We start from the raw sequence: 17,418 nt of genomic DNA on the forward strand, positions 1-17,418 counted from the left end.
TAAGCTAACACAGGATTTGAGAAGGATTCTACCAATAGGGATGACTACAATTAGACATACAGAAAATAGGCAGGAGGGGGCTTGAATTTATGGGAGTAAGCTAGCAAAGGAACCAAGGTATTGGGAACAAATAATCAGAGAGGGAAAGGTAATGGAATGGGAAGAGGTTGAGAATTTATTCTGACTGTAGGCAAGACATTGCCTTCCCTATTAAGGACTGATATAAGAGTATAGGCAAAGGGAAACGAATAGCAGGATCCTAAGTGAAAGACCAGCATTGGTAGAGTTTTTAGTAGACTGTAGAACAGAAGCTGATGGTAAAAAAGACATAGTTAGTAGTGCATATAAAATATTGAATGATAACTCTAGGAATCAATCAGAGGAGGTTAGAAGAGATTGGGAAGAAAGATTTAGATAAGCAAAAAGACAATGGAAGGATATATGTATAGATCCAGAGTATGCAACAAACTCTAGATTTAGGATCTTTGCTTGGAAGTGTTTGCAAGGTATTTGTATACCCCAAGCAGACTCCAAAGATTTTTTCCTCAGGCAGAATGCAAATGTTGCAGGAGTGATGGGGAAGAAAGAGGTAAATGGGAACATTTTTTTGGGGGTGTAATTAGTTGGCAGACTTTAAAAATTCCCTGCAGACTACTCTGTTAGAAATACTGGGTGAGCCAATTGGTATAACTAACAAAATGTTTTTTTGAGCTGTGATACATAACTGGAATTGCCTAGATGGGTCTACCTGACAACGCCGAAAGCTGATAACGCTGACGATGAGAAGACCGACACCAGAAGATCAAAAACTGGGATGACCGACGGATGAAAACCCCAATGCTGAGAACACCGACATGTGAAAAGGCTGTGTAAGTATGCGGTAGTGACGGACGTTAGGGTTAGGGTGCGAGTAAGGTAAGTGTGCGATATTGATGGACTCTAGGGATAGGGGTGGGTTAAGTGAGTTAGGGTTAGGGCGTGGGTCAGGTGAGTGTGCGATAGTGACAGTCTGTAGGGTTAGGGGCGGGTTAAGTAAGTTAGGGTTAGGGTACGGGTCAGGTGAGTGTGCGATAGTGACAGTCTTTAGGGTTAGGGGGCAGGTTAAGTGAGTTAGGGTTAGGGCGCAGGTTAGGTGAGTGTGCGATAGTGACAGTCTTTAGGGTTAGGGGCGGGTTAAGTGAGTTAGGGTTAGGGCGCGGCTTAGGTGAGTGTGCGATAGTGACGGACCTTAGGGTTAGGGTTTGGGTTAAGGTTGTAGATAGTTGTGTATGTAAGGTTTAGTGTGGGTTTGTAAGGATTTTGGTGTGCTTGTGTTGTGTGTGTGTGCTTTTTGGACAGGGGATTTGTTTTGTTTGTTGATTGTCGGGATTGTGGTGTGTCGGGCATGTGAGGTTTCGTGTTTGTGAACTTTCGGTTATGTGGTGTCGGTGATTTTGTTTTCGGTGTTGTGGTGCATCAGTGTTGTCAGGTAGATCCGCCTAGATATAGTAAAGCCTTGCTGAGTTTAATTCTGGTGGCTGCCAAAAAAAGCAATTAGTAGAAAATAGAAATCAAAGTCTAAAACAACCATACTACAAGCATTGAATATAATAAAAGAGATAAAAGGAGTGGAAAGTTGGATCTTTAGAAAAGGTTAGGAGCAAATTACATTAAAAAAATGGGAACTGTGGAAACAATGCATGCATAATAATGTTTTGGAAGAGAAATGAGTTTTAAGGGAAGGTAAGAATTGAATGAGCTATGTAATGTTTGACTAAAAATGACTACAGAAAATTATATAACTGTACAATTGCCTATGTCATGTCAGAATTCAATAAAGATATTTGTTGTTTAAAAATTATATATAAATATTGAGCATATTAGGAAACCATTTCATATGTATTTAATATATGGTCAGAATAAAAAAAACATACAAATTGATAAGTTGTGTTTAGATTATAAAATTTATTCTCAACAGTTTGGTTTAACAAAAGCTGTGATGAATTGTACTAGTAATGTCCCATTATTTTTAAGATCCTGAAATTAAATTAGATTGCACTGAAAACTAACTATACAAAATGAACCCCAAAAAGCACAGGGTGGAGACAGAATTAGTAATATGATGTGAGAATACTTAAACATAAATTTCCAGTGCCATTATATCTGTTATTCACTAGATCTTTTAATCATGGGGAGATCAGTGCACTATACCAGTAAACAAAATTTAAATAAATGCTACAAGACTGGAGGCATACACTTACAAAACCAATATTTAAGGAAAAGGAGAACAGGACAAACACAAGGTCATCTAGACTTATAAGTTTACCCTCTTGTTGTGGAAAAATAATGGAAAAGGTTATTTTGGATACATTATTGTCAAAAATGAAAACATTGGGACTTGAAAGCACATATCAGTGTGCATATGTTAAAAATAGGTCAATAAACATCTGTAACATGATATTCTACAATAATATAATAACAGCTATAAATGAAAAAGTGTGCTGTAATACAATTTATATAGACTTACCTTCAGCTTTTGATAGGGTCTTATACAAAATGCTGATCAATAAATTGTAACAACTAGGTATTAATGCAATCTTGATAACACGTATAGCCGCATGACGTACAAATAGTACATGGCAAGTATCATACAGCAATGGGACAAGTAAAATTCTAGGTTACAGTCAGGGTGTCCTACAGGTCTCTGTTCTAGACCCACACTTGATTAGGTTATATCGTTCAGATCTATCTTTTTCATCTGAGGTGTTCTTTTCATCTGAGGTGTTCTATAGTCTGTGGCAGATAATGTAAAAATGGGTAAACTGATTATGTCTATTACAGACAGGGCATGTTTGCAAAAGAACTCAACTACATTGATTGAGCAAATAAGCATAATATACTGATAAATATATAAAAAGTAAGCATTTTAGATTTGGAAAACATATACTGAAGGGTGGACATTTCATATAGCATATAGTGATCAAAACTGTAGCTTCATTTATGGACTTGGGTATATAGATCCAGGTTTGAATTTTTCTGATTATATCAACTGATTAGTTAATGACTGTTATAAAAAGATAAGCTTTATAAAAAGATTTATATAGTCTAGGAAATTAGAAATGATGAAGCCATTGCTAATAAATGATATCAGATCCAAGCTACAGTATAGAAAAATTCTATGGAAACCTTATATGAAAGCAATCATGAGTAAATTGGATAGAGTCCATTAGATATATACCAAGGACAATCTTGGATGTGAAAATTTATGTTGCTATGAAAGATTAAAATATCTAAACCTGTACAGTGTTTCATACAAATAGGTATATAGAACATTTAGAGACAGTTACCTCTGGTAATGTTTGGGGTTATCAAAGAGTAGTCCTCTGAGGGAGTAGCTGATGCATTGAATGAACAACCAAATAACATTAAAGCAAATACTAGTTCAGATATTTTTAATAACAACTTGAACACTTATTATGGGAATGACTGTTTTGTTATATTGGCAGGCTAGAAGGACATTGTTGATTGTGCCTGAAATATGTTTATGCGTGTATGCATGCATGTATGCATGTGAAGTGGATATATAAGGAAATACAGTTTGCTAGTTTAATAATGCAGCCTGTTAGTATATTGGTTAAATTTTGGAATTGTGAACTTATTCCTCCTTGTATCTCCATTTATTCATAGGTTCATAGGTAGGTACTAGACTATTTCCCTTGGGCCTATATAAGCCTAGCCAAAAAGGTACCCTGGCCTTCGCCACCCAAGAAAATTATTTTCCTGTGCCCCTGTCAAGCAGAGCCACATTCATGATGTTATTACCTTTGGCAGGCATCACATCTTTAAGAACACCTCCACATTTGTAGTTTTATTCTGTACCAAAGTACCTGTTTTGATATCAACATTAAATACAGTTACAGTGGATCTATCAAGGCAAAACTTGAAGAATATATCAAAAACAAGCCCTTCATAATGCCACAAAATGTTTCTGCTGTTCTGCTGAGAGGTATTATAGCTGTAAGCTTAGGAAGTTGTTTCATTTTTCTTCTTCTTTTAAAATAACGTTGCTGACACAAATTGACTGAAAGTCTGCCACATTTATTAGAAATACTTTTAGCATAAGACCGCATCCTATATTTGTGCAAATTATTTTGTATTAGACTCTTCTTAATGGACTCCAGCTTTTTAAAGTACTTTAACACAAAGCACTTGAACAATAATGAATGTTAAATAAAAACAAGAATAAAAAATAGAAACAAGACAAAAAACTAAACAGTGAAATCATGAAAAATGAATAAAATACAAATAACAATTAGACTTCAGTTAATAAAATTATGGAATAAAATCCATTTCGTAAAAGCCTGGAACTGTTTGAAGAGATTGTTAAAAGCAAGGTCAGGTAGGTAAACCTTAAGTTATAACTTTAAACAGGAAGGACTATAGCAATATCAAAGCAATCAAGGTTGTAAGTTCCACAGGTGTGAGACTTAGTAAGTAAAAAACAAATACATGGTAATTCCAGCCAAGTCTGGGGAAACTACTAACAGTCCCTGGTGTCTGAGCCCAGCACTTAAGAAGGACAGTAGGGAACAATGAGCTCCTTAAGATAAGAAGGACCCCAGTCATGCAGGGAGAGGTAAACCAATAACAAAATATTAAAGACAATATGCAGATGAAAATAAAGCTAGCCTACCGGCTGCTCAGCATAAGTGTAATATATTAGTAGTGTGATGTGTGATTGAGGAGGCCAGCAGCTGAGTTCTGAACAGCTGTACAGTCTAACCAGGTACAGGGAAGTCACAAGTTAAATGCTTTACAATAGTCAAGGCAGAACATGATTAAATTGTTAACAACTACCGAGAGATCCTCTTGCAGTATTAGGTGCTTGACCCTATAAATGTTCTAGAGATGGAAACACGATTTTACTGTAGTAAGCACTTAGCCCCTTGGAATGTCTGCCAATTCATAAAGTTAGAGGAAGAATCAAATGTATTGCCACCATAAATAATGAAAGAATGGAATAGCAGGGGTGATAAGCCTTTTACAGTAGCATGCATAGCCATGCCTTCTATCTTAGATATATTCAGTTTCATATTATAGTTCTCCATGAAAGCATCCAGAGTACCACCACTATCCTTTGAGAGAAACTGAAGTACAGATGAAAATAATCGAGAAAAACTTTAGAAATATTGTGTTACATGATCAGCTCTAGATTAAATGAATTAAAATAATTTATCTCCCAAGCAAAGTGGACCAGGGAGTGATCAGGCCCTAAGACTGGCTCCACCATCAAGCCAGATTTCTTCATACATTGAATGAATAATAAGTCAATGTTCTGTCATAATTTATGGGTTGCAGAGGTGATTACCTGTGCAGACTCAAATCCCTTCATAAAGTATAGAAAAAATTCCTTTGAAAGAGCCACCAAATCAACCCATACACTAAAGTCACATAGAATCAGCAGGTTTTGGTGATGCAACACCGAGTCAATAAGAAAATCAGTGAATTCCTGTAAGAATGCACTCACACAACCAGGTGGACTTCATATGTTCATAGATTAGTACTAAGCTAACTGCCCTTGCGAGCCATTTTAAACCTAGCCAATTATCCCTTGTGAGACTCAAACCCTGCACCTTGTGCTTGCAAGGCAAACACCTTAACCATTAGGCCACCCTCCCAAGATGAAAAGAAACTTTCTTTTGTTTCTGCAGCCAGAAATTGTTCAAATGAGTTGGTATTCTGGTATTGACTGAGTCTAAGAAAGCTCTGGCTTAAAGCAGATAGCAGCCCAACCCATGATCTTACCCCATTTAGGGCATTGAATAGCAAGGGCCTCCTAGGGAATTGCAGCCACATGACAAGGCAAAACTTGTCATCAAGGCAAGTCTTTGCAACAAAAGCAAAATCAGCATCACATAGCAAGATAAAGGTGATCCCAAGCTCATGGCAAATGGTCTATACATTAGTATACAGTGCTCAATAAGGGGCCATGGGTTGAAAGGTCCCAATTATCTGCTTCTGCTAACAAGACAAAACTATGGGTACAGCTTTGAAGAAGGATGAACAAACTCACCTAGGCTGCTTCAAATATCCCAGGGGAGCTTATTGGACTACAAGTTCAAAGCCACTCAGCATTGCCCACAGAGGCCTGCTTTAGGTGTCCACCCCATGCTTAACCTCAAATGTGTAGTTGCCTACAGATATAAAAAAATCTGACTCTGAGACAGCTGATGAAAGGAGTAGATGGTTGTGACTGTAGTCTTGGTATAGTATAATGACCCAAAAATAGTAGTTAGGAATATAGCTAAAGATAGATCTGAGAGATCTTAGGATAATATCAAAAGAGGAGAAAAAAGCAGTACACAATTAAATGGTGACAAGATGAAAGTTATTTAATCAGGTAATCCTAAGAATGAGGACTAATGGAATAACTTGCCATCAGATCCAGGAGTGACAGAATAAACCTATATGACTGTGACATTTGTCATGGGATTCATTAAGTAATACTCTAACCAGTGAATTTATGCCAGCAAAAAACAATGTCAGCAAAACTTATAGTAGGTGCAAGAGATGACCTCCAAACAGAATCAATGCATAATGCCAGATAAAGTCAGAATATAAGGTCCAAAATAGTTTCAGCTTGTGGTAAAATCTAGGAAAAGATGTAAATGGAGCAAATTAAACGGGTGAGGTAAAAACGTAGTGGATGAAATTACAAAAATCATGCTTAGTAATTACATATTCAGAGCTCTGGAAATATCACAGCAAAGAGCTAGTACCAACTAATCTGAACTCATGCATGTGCTGGATAATGGCAGTAACTAAGGGAGACAAAGTTTGCAACAAATGAGCCTCTGGCAGTGATCAAGAGATCTGAAGTAAATAGCTAGCAGACGTTATCCTAACAAAATGGCACAAATCTCTCTAGATACCCATAGGAAGAAAAGTGTGTCAACTGGCATTAAAGTAAATCGGAATTGTACAGACACAAGACAACACACTGTTTGATTTAAATACTGTAGTAGATACTTAAAACCTGGACAATTGCATACGTTAACACTATATTATTAATTGTGTAACACCTATCAAAATGTTGCCATGAAATAAACTGAAAAAGCAACATGAGCCAAAATATTGATCGAGAACAGATGCAACATACAGCAAACTATCTACCAATATGGACAAAATTAAACATAAAATAAAAGTTAGTCTGTTATGAGTGGACTGGAATTACAGAAATGTATTAATGTGTACTTGTAGTCTGCAGAACTCTCTGAAAGTCAAAATCAGTAGTCTGGAATGGAATACTCAGGAACTTTTAAAAGACATCTGAAGGGAATTATAGAGCACCCACAAATGGTAGTCAGATGATAAGATAAATACTGGCACAATCAGATGATGCGACTCTTAAGAAAAGCAACACTAGCTGCATGGCATAGAAAGTATACTACCAAATGGTGTATAATTCAATTATAAAATGGTCTGCAATTCACTTAAAAGGCAACCTGCTACAATATCTCTTGCAAGAGTCTTATTTGTGATGAATTAAATTATCTATTATAACTATGCCTCACTGGAAAAAATCTATAGAAAAGGGGTCTCAGCAATAGCCAGATTGGAAAATAAACTATCCAAAGGATGCCCTAGTAGCTGAAAAACTAGGTACTCGTTTGGAAAAGATGGGCTATCGATTATCAGCAGAAAGAAACACAAAGAAAAAAAAATATCCAGCAAGTGTCCCAGCAACCAAGCATATAATGATAACTGTTGATGCAAGCAGGATTCCAGAATGGATTAGTTATAAAGGTTCAGAGAATTTGTAAAGCAAACATTCACAAAATTACCACTGAGAATTGAAGCAGAGGAAGCCAAAGTGACTAAATTAGTATTTTTTTTCTGGAAAAATCTATTGAGACCACAGAAGATATATGGAAGGAAGATAAAACAACACAGTGACTAGCAGATGGTTGCTGGCATCTTGCTCTGATTCAAGGTTACATATAGCTAATGAATTTCATTGTTGGAATTCAACACAGGTATGAACCCATTTAGTCTTTGTTTCGCAGAAAAACTGTAAGAGTTATACATTTATAATGTAACCATTTTTATTTCATTTTGCTCCAGCTCAGGGTGTTCCATACAGATTTGCATCCATTTATGCCCTAGTCTCTGTATATTATCACCATTCTTCCATGTTTGTATGTTGAAATATGTTTATAACTCTATTGTTTTGAAAAAGTCTTTGTGTTTAGGAAGTTAGCTTTGGGAAAAATGGAGACGGGACTAGGGATTTCAGATGCTGCACAGTATGTAGTTAATTGGAAGGAAACAGTAAATCTTAAGTGTGATTCTTTAAAGTAATTGATAGCAACTTCCTCTTTTATCTGTATAAAATGAATGTTTTATTACAATTTTTGGTTTCTAGGGTTTTCACCAATCTCTTCTTTTGCTGGACAGGCCCCATTTTGGCAGCGAGTCCTGCAGAGCAATGTGAAATATGACAGATGTCCTGAGATTTTTATTGCAAGCAAATATTGTCTAAATTTCCATTGACTGCTGCAGAAAATTATGATTCAGTATATGAGTCACATTAAGAAGATATGAAACAAGAAGAACAACTACAATTCTACAATAATGATCTTCAATTTTCATAACAAGCTAAAGTCCAGTCTTTTGCATTGATTGATGGCATTTTGTCCTGAAATTTTTTATGTTTCCGTAAAAAAAAGTTCATACTGGGCATATGAAAAGGAAAGAACTCTTTCAGATTATAGTCCAGCAAAATATGTAATATCTATTAGATGACATAATTTTTGTCAACTGTTATCATTTTAATTACATGTTCTCAAGTGTACCTGTTGCCAAACACTATAATTTGCCACATAAGCAACTTACATATCAATCTGTTCATTTTTGCAGGCTCGCATGATATGAGCACAGAGTATTCAGTGGAATAAAATGCCCTGGACCAGTGACCAGATGACTGGGTGAGTAGTCACAGTAGCGTAATCAAGCAATGAACTCAAAATTCTCTCAAGGCTTACCTACTTGGATATGAATTCTGAAGATTATACATATAGTGGGATTCAGAAACAGTTTTTGTGTCAAGGTAGCCAATTTTATAGGAATAGCAGTCAAGTTACAGATCAGTTTATTTCAGAGACACACTATAAGAGTGATTACAAAAAGATGAGAAACTCTGCAGCTTGCCTAATATGCGAATAGAACTGTAATGAGATGGAAATTAGCAATGGTATTACAATGAGCGCAATCTTGTATGCAAATGAGGGCAAATAATATGGTAGATCTTGAAGTATATATATATTCCATGTGGAGACACACTATATTCAAGGTTACTAACTTCAGCAAAATCGGAGTTATAGGAGAAAACCACAAAAATATGTACAAGGTAGCCATTGTACTAGAAAACATGTATATGTAGGAGGCTTATATCACGTTTGAGTGTAATGACCCTCAACAGTGCAGTGTCGTCCATACATGCCTAAGATATCATGTCCTCTGTGGACCACTACTGTATGGATAGAGGTGCCATGCAGGAGCTGCTCAAGATGTCATTTTCATAAACATATTGGGGAATGCATGGCATCCCTATCCCTGTGGACATCAAGATATGTGTCAGCGACCAACATGGGACATGGTGGGTGTATCCCAGGCAGCTGTCTCAAGGATACTAAGTACAACCATTCCTCAATGCATTGCTATGGCATGTGGGGGAGAATATTTGGTTTGCATGTACCATGCAGAATAATGGCAACATCATATAGGCCTTTTTTGACATAGCCTGATTCATTGAGGTACTGGGGGAGCATAGACCACACCCACATTGTGATAAAGGTAAAACAACTGCATGGGGTTCTCAACAGCCAGATGGTCTGTATATACAGTGCATCTACATTCTGTTCACAACTCTCACATATGGCACATATGCACCTTATATCCATGGTTTGTGAAGAGCGATTTTCCCCAGGGACATCTTATTGGTGATGCTAGGTACGCCCTGGAGTCATGACTAATGACTCCAATTAGAAACCCATAGATTATGGCAGAGAACAGCAAAATACAGCACTGCACTGTCATAGACCAGGACATTGTCAAATGCGTCTTTGGCCTACTTAAGATCCACTTCTGCTGACTGGATATATCTGGCAGAGCACTGCAGTATAAACCTGCAACATGCAGTAAAATGTTTCAGTCTGTGCAAAGTTACACAACATCTTGATATGCAGACAGTTACAGCAAGGCAGAAAAAATCAGGAGGAGGAAGTACCAAATTCAGAAGTAGAGGAGGTGCATAACGAGGAACCTGTGGAGGACCCAGCTGCAGTGATAACTGTGCCAGATGGAAGAAGGTACAGTATGCCATGTCACTGGCTAAGAGGCAGTATATAGTTTATAATTATGGACCTTAATAAAGCAGTACATATAAAACAGAAAGTATACCCAGGCTGTGCTATACTATGTGTAGACTGGCCACTCTGTAAATCAGACATAGGCTACTCAAGTAACAGAGTACCAAAGGAAAGACACAGTTATCATCCTATTCAGAAGCGGGGAGGCCACAAGGTGAAGTGTCAACAATGGGTAGTATTCTGTGTGGGTGGGTGAGGATTACCGCTGTGCATATATGTATGTGTGTCAGGTAAAATTGGGAAGAGCTGGGTAGACTGGCCAGTGGAGGGGGGGGGGGTTGGTGTCTCATGTGCTGTGCAAGTGTATGTGTGGTGATGGACAATGCAGGTGTGTGTGCGTGTTTGTGTGTATGCACATGTGCTTGCACACATGTGTCTGTCTGTCTGTGTGTGTATGCATACATACATGAGCACTGAGACACAGCTTCAGCAGATGATACAGAGCTATTTTGGGATTTGGTTTACAAGTTATCTATAGGAGTACACATCCCTGTTTACCATGGCACTCACTCTTGGGAGAGACCTGAGCATGATCCACACCACACTGAGAAAATGAGTGCTTCATGAGCATGAATGGTGATTTCATTGTAAAGGTAGTCTCCACATGAGTACTCCATCCATATGTACTTCCACATCACCCTGTCTTGCCCTTAGCACTGGATGGTGATATAGAGATGGTGTTGTTGTTGGGTTGAGACTATGCCTCCTCCCCTCCCAAGGTAGACCTCTCCACTTGAGGCAAAGGTGGACCAGCCATGGCAAGTGCATCAGGTATGATGTGTGACCACAAAGGGACATGTACTGTGTATAGACTCCCTACACCACATGATGTTACACCTCAAACCCATGCACTCCTGCAGGTCATCATGCAGACCTTGTACTACCCCAACCAACTCCGCTATGGCTGTGTTGATGGATGATGTCTGCTTGCCCCTGAATTATGGCCCTGCACAAATGCTAGGTAATGGTCGTAGACACCTTCAGCTCAGAGTTTAGCATTGTCCTCTAGGTAAGTTTTGAAGAAGTCCTTTACCTGAATGAATGCACTAAACTTTAAATAAGACTGAAATTTGTGTCCTCTGAGTCCTGCTTGTGGTCCCGACATAACTTTATCTGTTTGCGTCCATCATTCTTTGGGCAGATATGCCTGTATCTTCCTATTTGTGGTGTCATTGTGGGTCTCTGGGGGTGAAATGCACAGAGGCTGTGCAACAGGATGTGGATGTGCCCATTACATTACCAGAGTCTATCACTGACACCAACAGCCATAGCTATGCTGGGATTTGGCTGTCAGAGACAGACAATTCTCCAACATCAGGAAGGTCTACATCTGCAGTGGAGGAACCTGATAACACAGCACATGTAAATGCACCACAAAGAATTACCCAACTTAAGTAAAAACCCTTTGCTGATACATGCAGCCCATTGAATGACATCTTAGGAGATATGGACAAACTTTCTTTACCCTACTTATCTGAAAGACATGGTATGAGCCTTGTTTACCTTTTTATCTGAAAGACATGGGGCATAATCAAATTGTTCAGACAAATGAAAGTTTAGGTTAGAGTTACACTACCTTATGAAGCCAGCAAGCTACAGAATCAGAGACATTTCCTGAAAATACCACTGGCTAGCCTCAACTGCCTCTTTACACGCCCCCCCCCAAAAGGACAAGTATGCCTTTCATGTTTACTAAATCAATTAAACAAATCAGTTTACTAAATGAATTAAAAAAAAACAGTTCACTAACACGTATTGGCTCTAAAGCTTCTTATTTCTGATTGCAGTTAAGTATTCACTAAACAGCCACCAAGAAATTAAAAGAATAACATGTTAAACAATACAGATATGTGAGTAGGAAATAAAGATGCTTTGGGCTCATACCTCTCAACCTCTTAGTGTAAAAAATCTGGGCAAAGCTTGACAAAATGGGGGAACAAAGTCCCACAAATAGGGGAAGATTTTAAATACTGCTCTTATAAACTTAGAAAGTTGCTAGAGTAATAGGGTTTGTGTTAACACAAGTTTTCTGAAGGATTTAAGTCTGAAACTCAGATGTATGTTATTATTTAGTGACATCAGTCTACAGATCATCCTACCGATTTGCCAGAAACCACAAATTTTATGAGGAACAGACCAAAAATATGGACAATTGAGAGGTATGTTTGGGCTATCAAAGTAACTTGATGAATGGGATTACTCTTGGAATATGTTCACCTGTATAAGAGTAAACCAAATTTTGGAAGATTTTATAAAAACAAATACAAATTAAACAAAATTAAGCATAACTTAAACCTGAAAGAATATATCAGTGATTACAGGCATTGTGTACAATCTATTATAGAGCAGTGTAAAACATAAAAATTATAAAAGGTAACCAGATGTTAGTAGCCTGTGGTGGAAGGAGGTTTACTGTACAAAAATACTGAGCAATCCCCGAGTACTAATGACTGAGAAGAATAACCACACAAAATACTGGATATTCTTAGAGTAATAATAATGGCCAGAGCATAAAAATCTGAAACATAATAGCATAAGGATTATGTCAAGCTGTGTTCTACAGCCTAATTTGTAAATAGTTGCTGAACACGGAGAACATTGGCAGAAAAGACTGCATTGCACAAACATCAGCAGTGGAAAATAAAGCATGGAATGTTAACACACAGAAAACATAGCCATGATGTATCTAAAATGCTGTGTTCAGGCTTTACTTTCACACTGCTATACAGTATACACAAGGTGCAGGATTTGATTCTGACCATGGCTGATTGGCTAAGCTTAAACTATTTTTGGGGCAACTAGCTTAGTATTCACCTATAAATCTTTAGGTGTTTGAGAATGGCATAATGGTGCAAGGTTTGATTCTCACCTTTGAAAAGAAAATTGGCTTGACTTAAAATTACCTGCAAGAGCAGCTAGCCAAGTACTTACATATGAATACTTTATGAGTGAGACAGATAAATAATGAGAAGGTTTTTCAGCTCTACTAGCATAATGGACTAAAGCTCTGACTATGACTTAGGTAACCTGAGTTCATTTATTGGCTGGGGCGCCTATTAGAACTGGCAAATGTGGTTGAAAGAAATGAAGAGGCTGAGCCTACTTGTCTGCTTGGAGAAAGGGCTGGGTGCATAACTGGGATCATTTGTGCACTAATTTCTGTGTAGACAGGATTATATGCAGGCTTATGTTACTTGCAGACGTGAACAGCAGTCAAGCTCTTTGACAATTAGATTTCCTCCACTTAGGGTCATAGGTGTATGTTTGGCTAATGACGACTGGGCCTTTATAAGCCTAGCCATGTAACCCAAATGTATCACATGAATTATTGCACCTTAGAGATTATTTTAAAGGGTGTATGTTAGTTAGGCCAAGATTTAATGGCTGCCTCTAGCCATCACAGACATAGGTGTCACACCAAGGGTGAATATCCTATTCCCCATCCACTGGCCAGGTTGCTGTGCTTCACATGGATGGGAAGCCTATTCCAGAGAATAAGCATCCTCTGAGCTACATATCTGTCCCTCCAATATGTCCTGTTTAAGTTGCAAGCAACATTTAAATCCTTACATCTAGTAGTTCTGGTGATGTTCATTTTGTGGCTATGCAAAAGATCCATCTGCGCAGGATCCAAGGATGTCTTGTATGCCAGGCATAAATTGCCTCTCAACAGTCTGTAGAAAATGGAGTGTAGAGATAGGGTTTTGAGGAGATCATCATAGAGCATTGTGTTTACACTCTGTATTTTTGTGAGGAACCTCTCTGGACATTCTATTTATTGTATGTGCCTAGTCAGGAACATACTGAAGTGGGCATTTTACTTAATAATGGGTTTGTTGAAGTGCGGGTACAGTGCCATGATGACTTTCCTCGACCTAGATGCCATGCCCTTACTTATACATTGATTGGCACAGAATGCTTTACTTACTGCCCCTTGACATTGGTCTTGACTTCTGAAAAATAGATGGCAAAGAGGAGTGGACCCAGCACAGAGCTCTGGGAGATTTTACTGGTAATTGGCCCCTTTGTGGATGTGGTCTCTCCAATCATAACTTCCAGAGTCTGGCTGTGAGCCAGCTGGATATCCAGTGAGTTTCATAGGTTCACAGGTTCATAGGTGTGTACTAGGCTAATGGCCCTGGAGCCTTTTACAAGCCTAGCCCGTAGGATTACCCTGGCATCGTGCCACCCGACCTTAGTTCCCAGAGCCTCTGTCGAGTAGAGCCACTGGAGTGATCCCCGGGGTGAAATTTCTGTTTCCCATCCACTCATCAAGATTTCTCTTGAAGAGGGCCATTGAGGTGTTCCACTTGAAATGTATGGGAAGCCTATTCCATAGCATGGGCAGTCTCTGGGTTATGAACCTGTCCCTCCAGCTTGTTCTGTTGATTGTGGTAATCAGGTTGAGGTCTCTGGAGTGTGTAGTCTGGAGTGATTGGGATTTCTTTAGATGTAGCATTTCTAACAGAGCTGGGTCAGACATGGCTCAAGCAGAGATCGCCTCTAAGTAGGCGATATGAGACAGAGAATAGTTGGAGTTTTCTTAGTCTGCTCATATATGAAAAGTGTTTAAGGCCTAGGATCCTATTAACCACATAGGGGTTTATGCCTGCTTCCATGAGTGTATTTACAGTGCCTGAGTTGGGTATTATACCAAATGCCTTAGCTAAATCAAGGTAGGCAGTATGCACTCTTTGCCCTCATCCATTGCTTTGGTGACCTTCCCAAAAAAGTCTACCAAGTTCAGTAGGCATGACCTGCCTTTGAAGAAACCAAACTGGGTTGGATCCAATTACTGAAGGTTTCCTATGTCATGGATCCATTATCATAGTCATGATAATTCTTTCTATGGCTATGAACTAGTCAGACTAATTGTTCAGTAGCTCCTGGGATTTGTTGATGATCCGAACTTTGGTAGAGAGATTATCATTGCAGTCCTCCAATCACATGGCATGAAACCAGTGCAGAGGCTATGGTTGAATAGTGACTCCAGTGGCCCTAATCGGTCATATTTTAGGCTATTTAGGAGGTATCCTGGAATATTATTGGGGCTCACTAAAGCTATATTCTTGACTTTAGAGAGTCCACTTAACACCTAATCTCAGCTGATAGTTGGAAGGTTATGTTAGATGGTATTTTCTGGGCAGTGGCTGGGGGTTGGGTATGGGGTAAAGTTGAAGCTGAATTTGTCAGCCAAAAGATTTGGTATAGTTCACTGCTGTTTGCTGTGTTTGAGGTTTCAGACATATCTAAAGGAGGACTTATGGTTGTCCTTGGCCTGGGATGTTATCTTTACCTCACAATTTGCTTTGTTGAACTTAATTAGTGTTAGTTGTCTATTCAGTTTGATGAGAACATTTTTATCTTTTTTGGTATTATGTTTCCTAATTTTAGCTATGACTTTTTTTTCTTTTGTATTACAACTTGCTTAATTTTGGATTCCACCACAGTGGTTTGTTTTTTGTTAGTTTTAGACTTACTTCTGGTAGGCACACCATCTTCTATGAAGTCACTGATATGCTTCTGTGAATAATTCATTATAAGCTGCTGTGTTGTCTGAGTTTGGAGGAGTAAAATAAAAACAACTTCCAAAAACCAGAAAACAGTGACAAGCAGCACCAAAGTTCCAAAAACAGAATTTATTAATCCACAGAGAATATAACGTAAGTGCTTTCGTCTTGCTTCAATGAGCAAGACTTCTTCAGACAAAAATACTTGTACCAAAATGCAGAAAATGCAGCCATTTAAAAACATCACACGGCTACATTAACTAACTTCTAAAAGCAAAAGCTAAAAACAATTAAAATCCACTAAAGTTATGCAAGCTAAATACAAACCATACTAACTGAATATGGACAATGCTAACCAGGTATAGAAAATACAAATCATGGACGACCGTTTGAACTTTTTTCAAGACTATACATAAAATTAATTCAACAGTCTACAAAAACTAAGATCTCGTAAGCAAGTCATGTGTAACAAATGACACATGCTATGAACCTTTTAACACAATTACTTAAACTATCCACTTAAACTAAACAAAGTGATTCTAATATATACAACCAAATATAATAGCAGTCATATAAAAATATAAAAATGATAAACATTAATAACTGGGGTACAAAGAAAGGGTCTATATCACATCATCGAAATTCCAAAATATCGAACACCATAAGCTCGAACTTGGAATTTTGAAATGTGATAACTTCGAACCCTCAGAATAGAAAATTGTTTTCCCAGGGAAAAATTTTGCTGTTCCGAGAAACATACACACAACACAAGCACACCAAAATAAATAATCCACACACATACACTTAACAAAATCCTACTTCTAACCCTACACAAAACCGTACATACATTCCTATCTATTCACGAACCTTAACCTGCTCCCTAACCCTAAGGTCTGTAACTATCGTACACTTACCCTAAGAAGCTATACACAAACAAACTAAATAATACACACACATACAATTAACAAAACCCTACTTCTAATCTTACACTAAACCGTACATACATTCCTATCTATCCACTAACCTTAACCTGCACCCTAACCCTAAGGTCCGTAACTATCGCACACTTACCCTAAGAAACTATACACAAACAAACTAATAGGTTCATAGGTTCATAGGTAGATACTAGGCTATTGGCCCTAGGGCTTATACAAGCCTAGCCAAAAAAGGTACTCTGGCTTTCGCCACTCAAGAAAATTATTTTCCTGTGCCCCTGTCAAGGAGAACCACAGAAGTGATCCCCATGGTGAATTTCCTATTACCCATCCAATCTTCAAGATTTTTCTTGAAGAGTGTTAATGAGGAGCTCTGTTTGACATAGATAGGTAGTCTGTTCCAGAGTATGGGAAGTCTCTGGGACAGGAATATATCCCTCCAGCATGTTCTGTTTATTGTGGTGGCAAGGTTTAAATCCAAAGAGCGTGTAGCTCAGAGGGATTGGGATTTCATTAAGTGGAGCATGTCCAACAGCTCTGGGTTTGACATAGCTTTGTATGTTA

Source organism: Protopterus annectens, chromosome 2.part1 (assembly GCF_019279795.1).
Source record: "Protopterus annectens isolate FY-2018-M chromosome 2.part1, PAN1.0, whole genome shotgun sequence".
Taxonomy (NCBI): domain Eukaryota; kingdom Metazoa; phylum Chordata; order Ceratodontiformes; family Protopteridae; genus Protopterus; species Protopterus annectens.